Below are 14449 nucleotides of genomic sequence, written 5' to 3' on the forward strand. Positions count from 1 at the left end.
TACCATTTCTGGATTCTTCTAGATTTGCACCGACTTCTAACGCAGCTTCTGGAACCTTCTATTTTGTCGGTGGATGCCTACTAGCACTTTCTAGAATGTACTCCTAGTCCTTAACCCTCCGAGGTCTATTTAAGGATTTTTTGGCATTGTAAAAGGCAGTTCGGAGTGGAGTTTGAGAGGAGGTACTAAAAGGAGAAAGTATCTCCAGATTTATGCTATTGTAAGCCCTTAGGGCATGTTCTGAAGTTTATTTTCTCTGTACTGTTTGTAATAGCTTATTTTCTCATTTAATATAATTTTCCCTTTCTATTGTGTCCATTTTGTTCTTGGTTTGTGTCCCCATCAAGTGGTATCAGAGCTGGTTTTCCTGAGTGTGTAGACAGAACGCCGACTGTGAGGCAGTTTGCACCAGGACTGTGTGGTTGTGGGTTTGAGTTAAGAAGATGCCTCCACAAAGAGAGTGTGGTGGAAGGGCTAGAGCTATTAATCCTGAGGAGGTTAGATCCCTCCAAAGGCAGGTATAAGCATTGCAAGAGGAGAAAATGTTTTCGCAAGTGACGATAGTGAGGATGACAATGAAGAAGAAGAAATGGGATCAGAAGGGGAACTTGACGGGGAAGTTTTGAATCCTGTAGAGGAAAGGCTTTTTAGGGCCATTACTAATTTTGGGAAAAGACCTACAATTGAAGTGGGTGTATTTTTAGGAAATCTGAAACCAGATGAGTTGATCGATTGGATCAATGAACTGGAAGAATACTTTGAGTATGAGGATATTAGGGACCCAGATAGGGTTAAGTTTGCAAAGGCCAAACTGAAAGGCCATGCCAAAATCTGGTGGCAAGAGGTTCAATTGGAAAGAAATAGAAGAGAAAAGGAGAAGATCACAAGATGGGATCGCATGGTGGACAAATTGAAGAAGCAGTTCATTCCTGTGGACTACGAGCTTGATCTGTTTAAGAAGATGCATTGGTTAAAGCAAGCAGGAAGATCAATCCAAGAATATACAGAGGAGTTTTACCGACTCTTGATTAGAGCAGAGCATGCAGAAGCAAATAAGGAGAAGGTTGCTCGTTATATCAATGGGATGTGACCTAGCATTCAGAAGGAATTAAGTCTGGTAAGAATGACCAGCGTTGAAGAGGCATACCAGTTTTCCCTACGAGTTGAAGAGAATTTGAATAAAAGGTTTGAAGGAAGACAAAGAGGGCACGGTCAAGGAGGAAGGGGAAGCAGTAGATCATTTGGAGGCCGCAATGAAACCCAAAAGAAAAATGAAGATGTGGGTACTATCAGGAACCAGAGGAATGAGGGTTTCAACCGCTCCCATGATCAAGACTTTGGAAATCAAAGAGGAAGAGGTAGAGGATGTGGACAAGGAAGAGGAGGCTTCCGTGGTACCTGTTTCCATTGCAATGAAGAAGGTCATCGTGCCTTTGAATGCCCTCAACAACAAGGAAGGATAGATAGGAGAGTTGAGGGCCAAGCTAGGGTTGCTCATGTGGATGAGGATGCACAATCATCACATTCAGAGGATGCAGAAAGAGGAGAGACCTTGGTAAATGAAAGAGCCCTACTAAGTGGTGAGATTGAACCAGGACAACGGAGGAGTTTGTTCTGTACCAGATGCAAGTGTGAGGATAAATGTTGTGACATGATCATTGATGGTGGTAGCACTGATAACTTGGTATTAGAAGAGATGGTTTCTAAGCTGAAGCTCAAGAGGGAGAAACATCCCCAGCCCTATCGGATTGCTTGGGTAAAAGATGATCATAAGGTCCTGGTAAGTGAACAATGTTTAGTAAAATTCAAAATTGGGAGTTACCATGATGAAGTTCTCTGTGATGTTATTTCGATGGATGTTTGCCATCTATTGTTGGGTAGACCATGGTAGTTTGATAGACATGCAGTGCATGATGGACATGCAAACACATACTCTCTGACAAAGGATGGAGTTCACCACAAATTGAAGCCCATGAAAAGGGAAGGTGAAAAGGTATGTAGCAGTGCTAGGATTTTTCTTGTTGATGAAAGGAAGTTTTTAGATGGCATGAAACATCAGCATATGTGCTATGCTTTGATTCCTAGGAAAGATAAAGAAGGTAGTAGTGAAATGCCACTTGAAGTTTCAGATTTACTAGGGGAGTTTGGAGATATTATCTCTAATAATGTTCCAGATGGAGTGCCACCAGTAAGGAAAATCAGTCATTAGATAGATTTGATTCCAGGAGCTAGTTTGCCTAACAAGGCTACTCACGGGATGACTCCTACTGAAACAGAGGAGCTAAATAGATAGGTTCAGGAGCTATTGAGGAAGGGCTTGATTCGAGAGAGCCTGAGTCCATGTGCAGTACCTGTAGTACTTGCACCAAAGAAGGATAGAGAGTGGAGGATGTGTACAGATTCTCGAGCTATAAATAGGATCACCATCAAGTACTGATTTCCTTTGCCAAGGATGGATGATATTATGGACTGCTTGAGTGGAGCTCAGTACTTCACAAAGATAGATCTAAAGAGTGGTTATCACCAGATATGGATTCGAGAAGGAGATGAGTGGAAAATAGCCTTCAAGACCAAGGAGGGTCTTTATGAGTGGTTATTCATGCCCTTTGGATTGACGAACACCCCAAGCACCTTCATGCGGCTCATGAATGAGGTACTTAAGAAGTTCTTGGGAAAATTTGTTATTGTCTATTTGGATGATATTTTAATTTTTAGCAAGACTTTGGAAAAACATTTATTGCATATTTGTAGTGTCCTTGAAAGGCTAAGGGAAGAGAAACTGTTAATTAATCTGAAGAAGTGTAACTTTGCAAAAAGGGAGTTAGTCTATTTGGGGTTTGTTATATCACCTGAAGGTCTCAAAATGGATCCGGAGAAGGTAAAAGCCATCTTGGAATGGCCTACTCCAAGGTCTGCTACTGAGGTAAGATCATTTCATGGTCTGGTTAGTTTTTACAGGAAGTTTATTAAGAATTTCAGTGGCATATGTGCACCCCTAACTGATACAATAAGAGGGGATAGAAAAGAGTTCAAATGGACTGCAGCAGCTGCGAGAAGTTTTGAATTGCTAAAGAAGAAGGTGACAGAACAGCCTATGTTGGCACTTCCAAATTTTAGAAAGGTTTTCCAGGTGGATTGTGATGCTAGTGGCAGCACTATTGGGGCTATATTAAGCCAAGAAGGTAAGCCTATTGCATATTTTAGTGAAAAATTGAATGATACAAAGAATAAGTATTTTGTTTATGATCAAGAGTTCTATGCAATAGTTCAGGCCTTAAAGAAATGGAGGCATTATTTATTGCCAAAAGAATTTGTTTTGTATACTGATCATCAGGCATTATAGTACCTAAATAGCCAAGGTAAATTGAATCAGAGGCATATGAAGTGGGTAGAGTTCTTGCAGAGCTATACATTTGTGTTGAAGCATAGAAGTGGAAAATCTAACAGGGTTGCAGATGCACTAAGTAGGAGACAGTTGTTGCTTACAGTAATACAGGTTGAAGTAGTTGGGTTTGATGAACTCAAAAATTTGTACCTCGAGGATCCTGATTTTGCTGAAGCATGGAAAGCTTGTAAAGAACCTATTGTTGTAGATAGAACCAAGTGGCTAGACTATTTGATTGAAGATGGTATGTTGTTCAAAGGTAGTCAATTGTGCATTCCAAGGAGTTCCATGAGGGAAAATCTAATTAAGGAGAAACACAGTGGAGGGATGGCAGGACATTTTGGTTGAGATAAGACCATTGCCATTCTTAGAGAACATTATTTTTGGCCTCAAATTTCACAGGATGTGAAGAAGTTTGTACAGAGTTGCCAGGTTTGTCAAGTTGCCAAGGGGTTTAGTCACAATACTGGCCTATATCAGCCATTTCCTATTCCATCAAGGCCATGGGAGGACATAAGTATGGATTTTGTTCTTGGATTGCCAAGGACACAAAGGGGTAATGACTCAGTATTTGTGGTGGTTGATAGGTTCTCCAAAATGGCACATTTCATTCCATGCCACAAAACTCATGATGCTGTCCATATTGCAGACTTGTTTTTCAAAGAGGTGGTAAGACTACATGGTCTTCCAAGGAGTATAGTTTCTGACAGAGACACTAAATTTGTGGGGTATTTCTGGAGGACATTGTGGAAAAAGTTGAGAACAGACTTGAAATTCAGTTCCATGCATCACCCACAGACTGATGGCCAAACAGAAGTGGTAAACAGAAGTCTTGGCAATTTGCTGAGATGTTTAGTTGGGGATAAGCCCAAGGGATGGGATTTGATTCTACCACAGGCAGAGTTTGCTTATAATAACTCTGTAAATAGGAGTACTGAAAAATCACCATTTCAAATTGTATATGGGAATAGCCCAAGGACTACACCAAAATTGAGGAAGATAGAACAAGGGGAGAGGACAAGTGCTGAAGCTGAGGAATTTGCTGAACATATCAAGCATCTACATGAGGAGGTTCAAGCACACATTACCAAGATGAATCAAGAGTATAAAGCTAGGGCTGATCAAAGGAGAAGACATAACGAATTCCAAGTAGGGGATCTAGTCATGGTGCACTTACGAAAAGAAAGATTTCCAATTGGTACTTACAACAAGCTGAAAATGAAGAAATTTGGCCCCTGCAAAGTTTTGAAGAAACATGACTCAGTAAATGCATATGAGGTGGAGCTTCTAGATGGTATTCACATTTCTCCCATTTTCAACATTGTAGATTTAACAGAGTATCATGATGATGGTGCAGATGAGGAGCTGGTGTTAGAGCCATGTCCAATTCCTGCTTCTAAGAAGGAGGAGATAGAAGACATTCTAGATCATCGTGTGGGTAGGAGTACCAGAAATAGGCAGTATGAAGAGTATTTGGTCAAATGGAAAGAACGGCCGATCGAGGCCTCAACTTGGATTTCAACAGCTGAGGTTTCCCATTTGGGATTTCCTCTACCATCCATAAAGTGACAAGGTCACTTTTCAATCTACCCTGGGTGTCTGATGCAGGAGCATCCAGAGGTATAAGGGCAATCCTGTGTCACCCAAAAAAAAAAGTACTTAGACTTAGTTTCTGTTTCATGTCTTTACATTTTTGGATACCCATTTGGGTCAAATAAAGGATCCAATTCTCACAGTTCCACTATCAGTGCGTTTGAAAATCCCAAAAAAATAGGAGCATGTATTTGGGCCATCATTTTGGTAAACTAGAAGGTGTGAATTGGCCAGATGAATGTAATCATGATTTAGAGCATTCCAGAAAAAGAATCAAGTCAATAGGCCCCACGATTTGAAAGTTATTGCAATTTTTTGAGTTTTGGAGACCTCCTAAGAATGCTTCAAAGTCAGGTTTGGGGCATTAAATGACCTCGAAAAGGGTCAAAAATTTGGGGACGAGCAAAGCTGGTCCATAGGGCTATAGAGCGCTTTGAGAGCTTTCTGAAAATGTAAATGGTTCGTCAATCGGAGCTACGGTTCAAAAGTTATGCCTCCCAGAAGTTCGGTTACCATTTTTGGATTCTTCTAGATTTGCATCGACTTCTAACACAGCTTCTGGAACCTTCTATTTTGTCGGTGGATGCCTACTAGCACTTTCTAGAATGTACTCCTAGTCCTTAACCCTTTGGGGTCTATTTAAGGAGATTTCTGGCATTGTAAAAGGCAGTTCGGAGTGGAGTTTGAGAGGAGGTACTGAAAGGAGAAAGTATCTCCAGATTTATGCTATTGTAAGCCCTTAGGGCATGTTCTGAAGTTTATTTTCTCTGTACTATTTGTAATAGCTTATTTTCTCAGTTAATATAATTTTCCCTTTCTGTTGTGTCCATTTTGTTCTTGGGTTGTGTTAGGATAAACCACGGACAGAAATAAAAATTACATGCAAATATAACCAATAACAAAAATAATAGAACACACAGAAATGAACACAAGGCACCAAGATTTAACGTGGTTCACCCAAACCCTGGGCTACGTCCACCAAACAGCAAGTCCGATCTTATTACAATCCAATGATTACAACCTGATTACAATCCGTAATCCCTTACAGCTCAATACCGCCGCAAGAACCAATTTCGTATCACCACACATAAAAAAATACCCAACCCTAAGCCCTTTTTATATAAGTATTAAACCGCTTTAGGGTTATAACATGTCGGCCATATGTCAGCCATAATATGTCGGCTACCATGTCGGCTACCATGTCGGCTACTTCCAAAAAAAAAAATCCACTATTTATGAAGTATGTACAGTACTTTCCTGATCAGTCACCACAATCTAACAGGTTGTGTCCCCATCACCATTTGTGATCCATTGTGAAGCTCATGTTTAAGGGCGTTAAATGTTGTAATTGTGTTATTTATGTATTTGTGAGTTTTGGTGTGTATGTATCACATTTAGCCTTCGTTCTCCAAGCTTGGGGGCAATATTATAAAGACCTTTGATGGGAGGTGACCTCTCCATGGTTACCTTTGTTCTATTTGTATATTTGTCCCATTGTTCTAATTGTGGATTTGGGTCTCAGAGTGCAAGTTGAAAGAAATGGAATTATGGCTTTTGTTGCATAATTTCAAGTAATTCTATTGGTTTAATAAGCATTGTAAAAAAATAAAATTTAATTCATGTATCATTTATTTCAATATGGTAGAGGAAAGAGAATGGATGTGATGTACACATGTTGGTTCATGTCATATTAGTGAAAAAGTGAGTATGTTGTCATATGATCTTGAAGTATTTCATGTTTAAATAAGAATAGGGGTAAGATCTAAGCTACATGGTATTAATGTGAGAATAATGGCAAAAATGTTACTAATTTTTGTATCATAGTGTTGATTATATGTATTTTGAAGAAGAATAAAAGTACTTTCTTAAAAATAGACCTTGACTACATCATGTTGCTATTTTTTTTAATATGTGATTTTATACATTTGACTCAAGGTTCAGGTTCAGATTTAAGTAAATACACTCATCACCTTTTTTATACTAATATGATGATACTCTCTCTTCAAAACAATCTTTGTAAAATATTTTGCTCCACTCAAATAATCCATTATATCATTCATCCATGGCATAGGAAACCCATACTCCATTTTTATCTTGTTAATAGCTCTAGAATTAGTACACATTCTCTGATTACCATTCTTCCAAGTTGCCAATACAAAAAGTACAACACATGGACTCAATCTTTATCTGATCAAATATCATTTCTACAACAATTCCTACACTTGCCTATTAAGTTCTTCATTTTTAGTAAGTGTCAGTCTATAAGGTGATTTATTCAGAAAAAAAGCTCCAGAAACCAAATCCAAATAGTGACGTATACTCATTATTGGTGTCAAACCATCAGGTACATTCTCTAAAATAATCTCCTGATACTCAATGAACAACTTTTCAACTTCTGCCAGAACTTGATCAATACTATCATTACTCAATGCACTAGGAATCACAACAAAACAAAAAAAATCTTTCCTCGTATCTTTCAAAAATCTATTTCTATTAACCACACAAACTCATATTGGTGTACAATGATTTTTATCAGGTGCCTCTATCAAAGATAACAAGACTTGCCTTTTCCATTTACCCAAATAGTATATTGATTCAATGTTTGATCATGCAATGATTGTCTATCATACTACCATGGTCTAACCAAAAGTATATGGCAACAATCCATAGGCATAATATCACACATAAATTCATCATAGTAATTCCCAATCATTAATTTCACAAGACATTGTTCTCTTACTAGTAATTTATGTTCATCCTTTATCCAAGCAACTTGATAGGGTTTAGGGTGTGTGATCCTCTACAACTACAACTTATTAACCATATTCTAATGCCAAATTCTCTAAACTACCACTGTCAATGATCACCTTACAATATTTTCCTACAATCTTTCATTTGGTCTTCAAAGAGTTCTCCTCGAGAGGGATTTTTTAGCATTTCTCTCATACACAAAGTTCTCCTCACCAACAAATTTTCTCATTTTTCATATCCTTTTGGTAGACTCATAGATTCTCCTTGGACTACAACATTTTTGTTACTACCTTCACTTTTCTTGTATTCAAAGGCTCTATGTTCTTCTTCCCCACATTTTAAATATGTTCCATGAAATCCTCCTCTTCCATAACATCTCTGTAATAACTACCACCTTTCCACTTGGTCTTGCTTTTCTCATCACTTTTACTCACATATTCCCTTATCTATGTAGTATTCTTAGATCTTGTATTTTCTCCATAAGATCTACCTCTTCCTCTTTGAAATCTTCCTACTCTACCTCTTTGTCTTTTTTCATACTTCTTTGTCAACATCTCCTCAACTTTTAAGGCATATTGATATGCTTCTTCCACACTATCCAATTTCACAAAATTGATCTCATCTTGAATTACAGTTCTCAAATCATTTAAATACCTAGCCACTTTCTCTATCTTATTATCAACATTTCTAAATCTAATGCCCAATCTATATAAATTTTTTGTATACTCTTTCACTCTTATATCTTTTTGTCTCCAATTTTGTATCTTCCTCAATAAGTTGACTTAGTAATTAGCAAGGAGGAACTTTTTCTTCAGTTTATTCACCATCTTCAGACATGTCTTGATCTTCTCTTTATCCTTTCTATGTCTATCAATTTGAAAAGTTTCCCACCAAAGTGAATTATGGCCCTTAAACTTTGCGATTTTTATCTTTACCTTCCTATTATCAAGAGTGCCCTTAGCTTCGAAGAATTTCTCCATCTCAAAGATCCAATCCAACAGAGTGTTGGTGTCCATCCTTCCATCATATCGTGTAACCTTAACATTAGGCTTAGAAGGTTCCCTAGATAAAACTCTCAATAATCTTTCCTCATAAAATTCCACCTCAGGTTCAGGGTTTGGGTTTGGTGCTCCAAATTCTCCCTCACCATCACTAACATCATCAATATGTACTCCTCTCCTTTGGCCCATCTCCAAAACATCAAGTTAGGTTGTAATTTGTCTCAACACATACATAATAACATTATCAACATTTCCTCTACCATGAAAGTGTTTGACAACAAGTTCCTACAATATCATAACCCTCTATAAGTTTTAGCTAAAGTCATAGATATGTCATCCTATAACCAAATCTACTTAGGGTTCTACCTAATCCAGTTGCCACAATGATGAAACCTTCACTCTGATTCCACCTAACACAAGGTGGGGTAGATAACTAGGGCCAAAGGCATGCCTACTGATCAGCCAACCTTTTTGAGTTAACACAACCAAATAAAATCATGAAGAAATAATGCCAAAAAGGAGAGAGAACAAGTAATCTTTCATTATTTCATCAAATTTCATCATACATGTCTAGTTGTGAGGCCTTCTAGGTTACAACCAATACAAAGATTTGAATACACAAGAAATAATCTCCAACATGCAAGATCTATGATCTTCATTACAGATTCTGACTCCTCTTCATCGATTGATACCTAGATCTAGACCAATACTCTCTATTTATACTTGCCAAAATGACTTATAGAATATTCTAGATCTTCATATGGAGAAGGTCGATCAGATAATAGTCTACTTGCATCCCAATGATCAATCTAATACATTAAATTATGGCCTCAAATTAAATACAAAAGTTAGCTTGCAAATGAGAACCAAACAAATAAATCAGTGAAAGAAGAACAAGACATAACTGAACAAAAGTAGCAAAGGTCATCAAGGCACTTGGTGAGCGCAATAGAAACACTCATCAAAATAAGAACCTGAGCCACTAGGTGAATGAAGGAAGAAACATCTCCATTGAGCCAATACACAATGAAGTGAACAAGAAGGTCCACAAGTATAACTAAGAACACATCTACCAAGTATGATAGTAATGCAATCTAGGATGCTCCTACATCAAAATCTTTCTTACATTAATTGGTTTGAAGTTGGATCAAGAGAATATGTTCCCTAATGAAATGGTGAATGGAAATGGGTTTTGTTTGTATTTTCATGGTTTTGACCATTAACTCCCTTTCACACACATTTTTTGGATTAGTAATAGAGTTTTTAATATTATTTAGAGCCAAATTATGTAACTTTATATGATCATTAACAATTAACTGCACTTTTAGCATTTTGCCAACACCTTAACTAGCCATCATATATAGATATTCACCTACTATGTAGAGAAGAAAAACAACTATTTTTATCTTTTCTTCTAACTTGGCATGAGTAACATAACTATGTTTAAATATTTTTCCTAAAACTTCGAGCTTGGATAACATTCTACAAGCTAGGATAAAAAAAGAGGATTTACAAAAATCACCCTTTACATGCCTGATTCCACCATTATCAACTTAATAAACTAGTTTATGATGTATCAATTATAGGCTCACCTAATAAAATCGACAAAATAACAAGACTATAAACTAAATAGTCTACTCCTCTGGACACTAAGGGGGAAATTTACTAAACATCAGGTTGAGTAACTACCATTAAGTGGGCATGTCTTCCACCATGTTGAGTGTAACCATGATATGTAACTTGGACCGAGAAATCTACTCCAACACCCTCTTCAACTTCTACAACTCCATTTTTAGACCCAATCACATCTCTCAACATTCTTCCAAGTATGACTCCTTATCATATTTCCACACCACCTTATAAAAGGGATAAAACCATACTCTTTGGCATCTTCTTCATCTGAAAAACATTTTGAAATAGCTATGCCCTAACCTTAAAAAAATCATTCTAGAACTGAATCCATGTCCAATAACACATTATCTTTAAACAATGAATGTATAGCCCATTTCATGGTGTCATCTTCTTCCTCAGACTAAATATCCCACACCAATTCCATGGAGACTATGCCAATGTCTATCTTTCATTTTCAGTGCTCTTGAAACTTATTCCCTAACACCTTTCTAACCACATTCACCACCTTCCTTATTTTAATATTTAATAAAACCATCATTCCTCGTTTGGAAATGGGTCCAGGAAGTGATTTCTGTTATAAGTTAGTGGTTACAAAGAAGTTAACTTCAATTTTTCTAATCAACTCGTCTCACACATGCTAACTCTATGATTAGTCTTAGAAGAATTATAATATACCCTCCCAATTTAATGATGTTGTATGTGTCTAAAAAATAGGATGTGAGCTATAAAATCACTCATGTCCCATGTGCAATGAAAATACATTATTTTCTTCAAGAAAGCCATGCCAAATATTGATGCTACCATTTTCATGTGGAAAGCAAAGTTTTTATAATGAAACATATCGCCAAGATTTCCAAAATCATTACATAATTAATATTTTGATGCTAGGTCCTAATCTAAATTTATCATCAATATCCTCGGCCAAGTCATCACTCTCAAACCATGCCATTCTTAGATTTTCCCCTTCTTGTGTAGACTAAAAGAGTCGGTGTTACCCAACATTTCAAATTTGAACTCATTTATTCTGGGAAAGAAATATCCCACTTAGATAATTTATCAACATCAATGTTGTCTTCCCAACAAATATGAAACACCTTACAATTTTGAAACTTGAACAAAGCATCTTTAAATCCATCAACAATAGGTTTTAAGTGTCAAGCCAAAATAGAATATCATTCAATAGAATCCATTATGATCAATGAATCACCTTCTAAATGAATTTTTCAAACCCCATCTCCTTTCCACAACAAAATGCCTCTAAATTGCCAGCACTTCATCCACATTGTTTGTAACATTGGCTAGTTGAAAAGCTCCAAAAGCCAAAATGGTTCCCTTACAATCTCTAAACATGAATCCAACCCGTGCCTTGCCATTATCTTAAATTGAGGCCCCATCAAAATTTTATTTGGTCTATCCTTGATCATGTTTTAACAATTTGACCTTTGATCTATCCAATTTCCTTATGCCTTTGGCTTCCATTTTGTTGATTTTATATTTCACGCTTGGCCATGTCATTTGCTAATCTCTATCTAAATTTGTAAAAGCAATATGAGCTAGGGTGGAGCTAGCTATAGCATTAAGAATCTCTTTAATGAAGTTATAAATTCTCTACAATATCCCACCCAAAGGCTCTTCAACCCCTCTAAAAATGTGTTAGTACACTCCTTCCTTAATTTCCACACTATGATGGAAGGACAAACATGCCAAATTCTAGAGAAAACAAATTTATGATTTTTATGTGGCCAATAGCAACAAAAAAAAAAATCCATCAAGGTGTTAGGCAAGGGACCATGCCACCATAATTTTCTTTGAGTTTTAGTCCAAGCCTCTAAAGCTATCTTATAATTAAATAGTAAATTATCAACATCCTCACATTTGTCCTTGCATAAATTGCATCTTGATGGGGCAAGAACTTCTTTTTTTCCTTCTATCATCTGTAAGACTAAGAATCCTCCTTTTACTTTTCAACCATGCAAAGGCACCGACCTTTGGGAGGCAATGTTTTCCCCAAAATAGATTTATTAGCTTCAACTCATCTCTTACCTCATTAATTAGGATCTGATAAAAAATCTTTACTGAGTAACCCCCACTTCTTATAACATGACATATCAATTAATCCTCTTTGTGAGTCTTCAATGCCTTTCTTGAATCCAAAATATCTTGCAAATACACCTTTATTTGATTAATGATAATCAATCTTTACTGGGTAACCTCCACTTCTTGCAATGCATCATATCAATTTATCCTCTTTGTAAGTCTTTAACACCTTTCTTGAATCCAAAATCTCTTGAAAATACACTATTATTTGATCCACCAATCTAGACCCAATGGGGTTTCAACTTGAACCAAATAATTGACGACCTTAAAACCCCACTGTTGTTCCAAAATCACACAAACCTCCCCAAAATCTTGATCCAAGTATAGAATTGGATGACTATCCAAAGAATCAGTCTATAAGTTCACTTGCAAATGATCCCTTACTTGTTAAGTAAGGTGATTGGTGATCAATGGTCTATATTATAGAAAAACGTTCCAAATGGATGGACCCCTTGGTGGATCCCTTATAGTAAGGATCCAATTATCCTATTGAGACTCTAAGGTATTTTTCATTAAAAACTTATAACCCATAATAACTCCAAATTAGCATACACCATCCACACAAGCTTCACTCCCAAAGCCCCATTCATTAGAATCCAATTTCTTAATTCTGCCTCCCCAAGAGATTTTGGTTTACATATATGTTACCAAGCTAGTAAAGACATGTCTCCTCCTTACTGCATCCATTCCAAAATAACTTCCTCATTCTTCCTTCAATTTTGTCCAAATTTTTCTTAGGGATCTTAAGACAACTCATTGAGAACACATGGATTGCATAAATTATTGATTTGATTAACATTATTCAACTTGTTGAGGTAAGTCATTTTGTCTTATTTTTGCCACAAGTTAGCCTTAGAATCCCCTTAAAACAAACGGATCCTCAGGTATTTACCTGGGATTTTTCCAATTTGTATGCTTATAATATGATTTATTTCTTATTGAAGCCCAAGAGAAATGTTAAAGAAATAAATCTCAAACTCGTGCCAATTGATTATTTTACTTGAAATTCTACTATTTTCATCCAAGAGGGATATCATCACCTTTTCCACCTAGTAAAATAATCACTTGAAAGATAAGTTTCATTAACAAATTGTAACTATGTGAGGGGATCTATTCCTTCAATAATTCTAATACCCTTCCATGTATTGTCTCTTCTATATTTTCCAATTAATCTACTTAAAACTTCTGCTATTGTGATAAATAAGAATGGTGATAATGGACCCCCCCTGTCACACTCCCCTAGTTGATTCAAATAATCCTTGAGGGTTTCCATCAAGTAATATAGAAAACCTAGGAGTATAAATGCACCTATTGATCCAATTAACCACAAAATCCAAACTTTTCCACACCCAAATAAGAAGCTCCCCATTGACTACATCTTATACCTTTCTAATATCTAGCTTTTTCATCATCTTAGAATGTTTACATGTCTTCGCTATGTGTATTACCTCGTGGGAAAGGATAACCCTTCATAGATAGACCTAGTAGGGGAGAAGCCACTCTACTCCTTAGAAATGATCAGATTTAAGATTTTCTTTGATATGTTGAGAATAACTTTAGCAATACTTTTATATATGGTTTCGCAAAGAGAGATGGACCTAAAGTCATCAAATAAAATCCTTTCTTCTCTCTTATGAATTAAAACAATAAATCTTTGTTAAGATATTTTAGAATGAAACTACCAACCCTAGAGTCCTCCACCACTTCCCAAATGTCCTTACCAAATATAGTCAAAAGAGTTTGGAATAAATTTGGTGGAAATTCATCAAGTCCTTGAGATTTGTCTCCTTCCATGTTGAATACTACTTTACTAATTTCCTTAATTCCTCCAAAGAGATAGAAGCATAAAGGGATACATTATGTGCATCATAGATAACCCTCATAATGATCTCACCTATATTTGCAAAGGATGTTGCATCCAAAGGGGGGGGGGGGTTAGAAGGAAACTTCAGGAAATAATTGACAATGCCCTTGTCAATTTCCTCACTAG

The sequence above is a fragment of the Cupressus sempervirens genome, chromosome 2, assembly GCF_028749045.1.
Source record: "Cupressus sempervirens isolate cs-2001-9-10 chromosome 2, ASM2874904v1, whole genome shotgun sequence".
NCBI classification, from domain to species: Eukaryota; Viridiplantae; Streptophyta; class Pinopsida; order Cupressales; family Cupressaceae; genus Cupressus; species Cupressus sempervirens.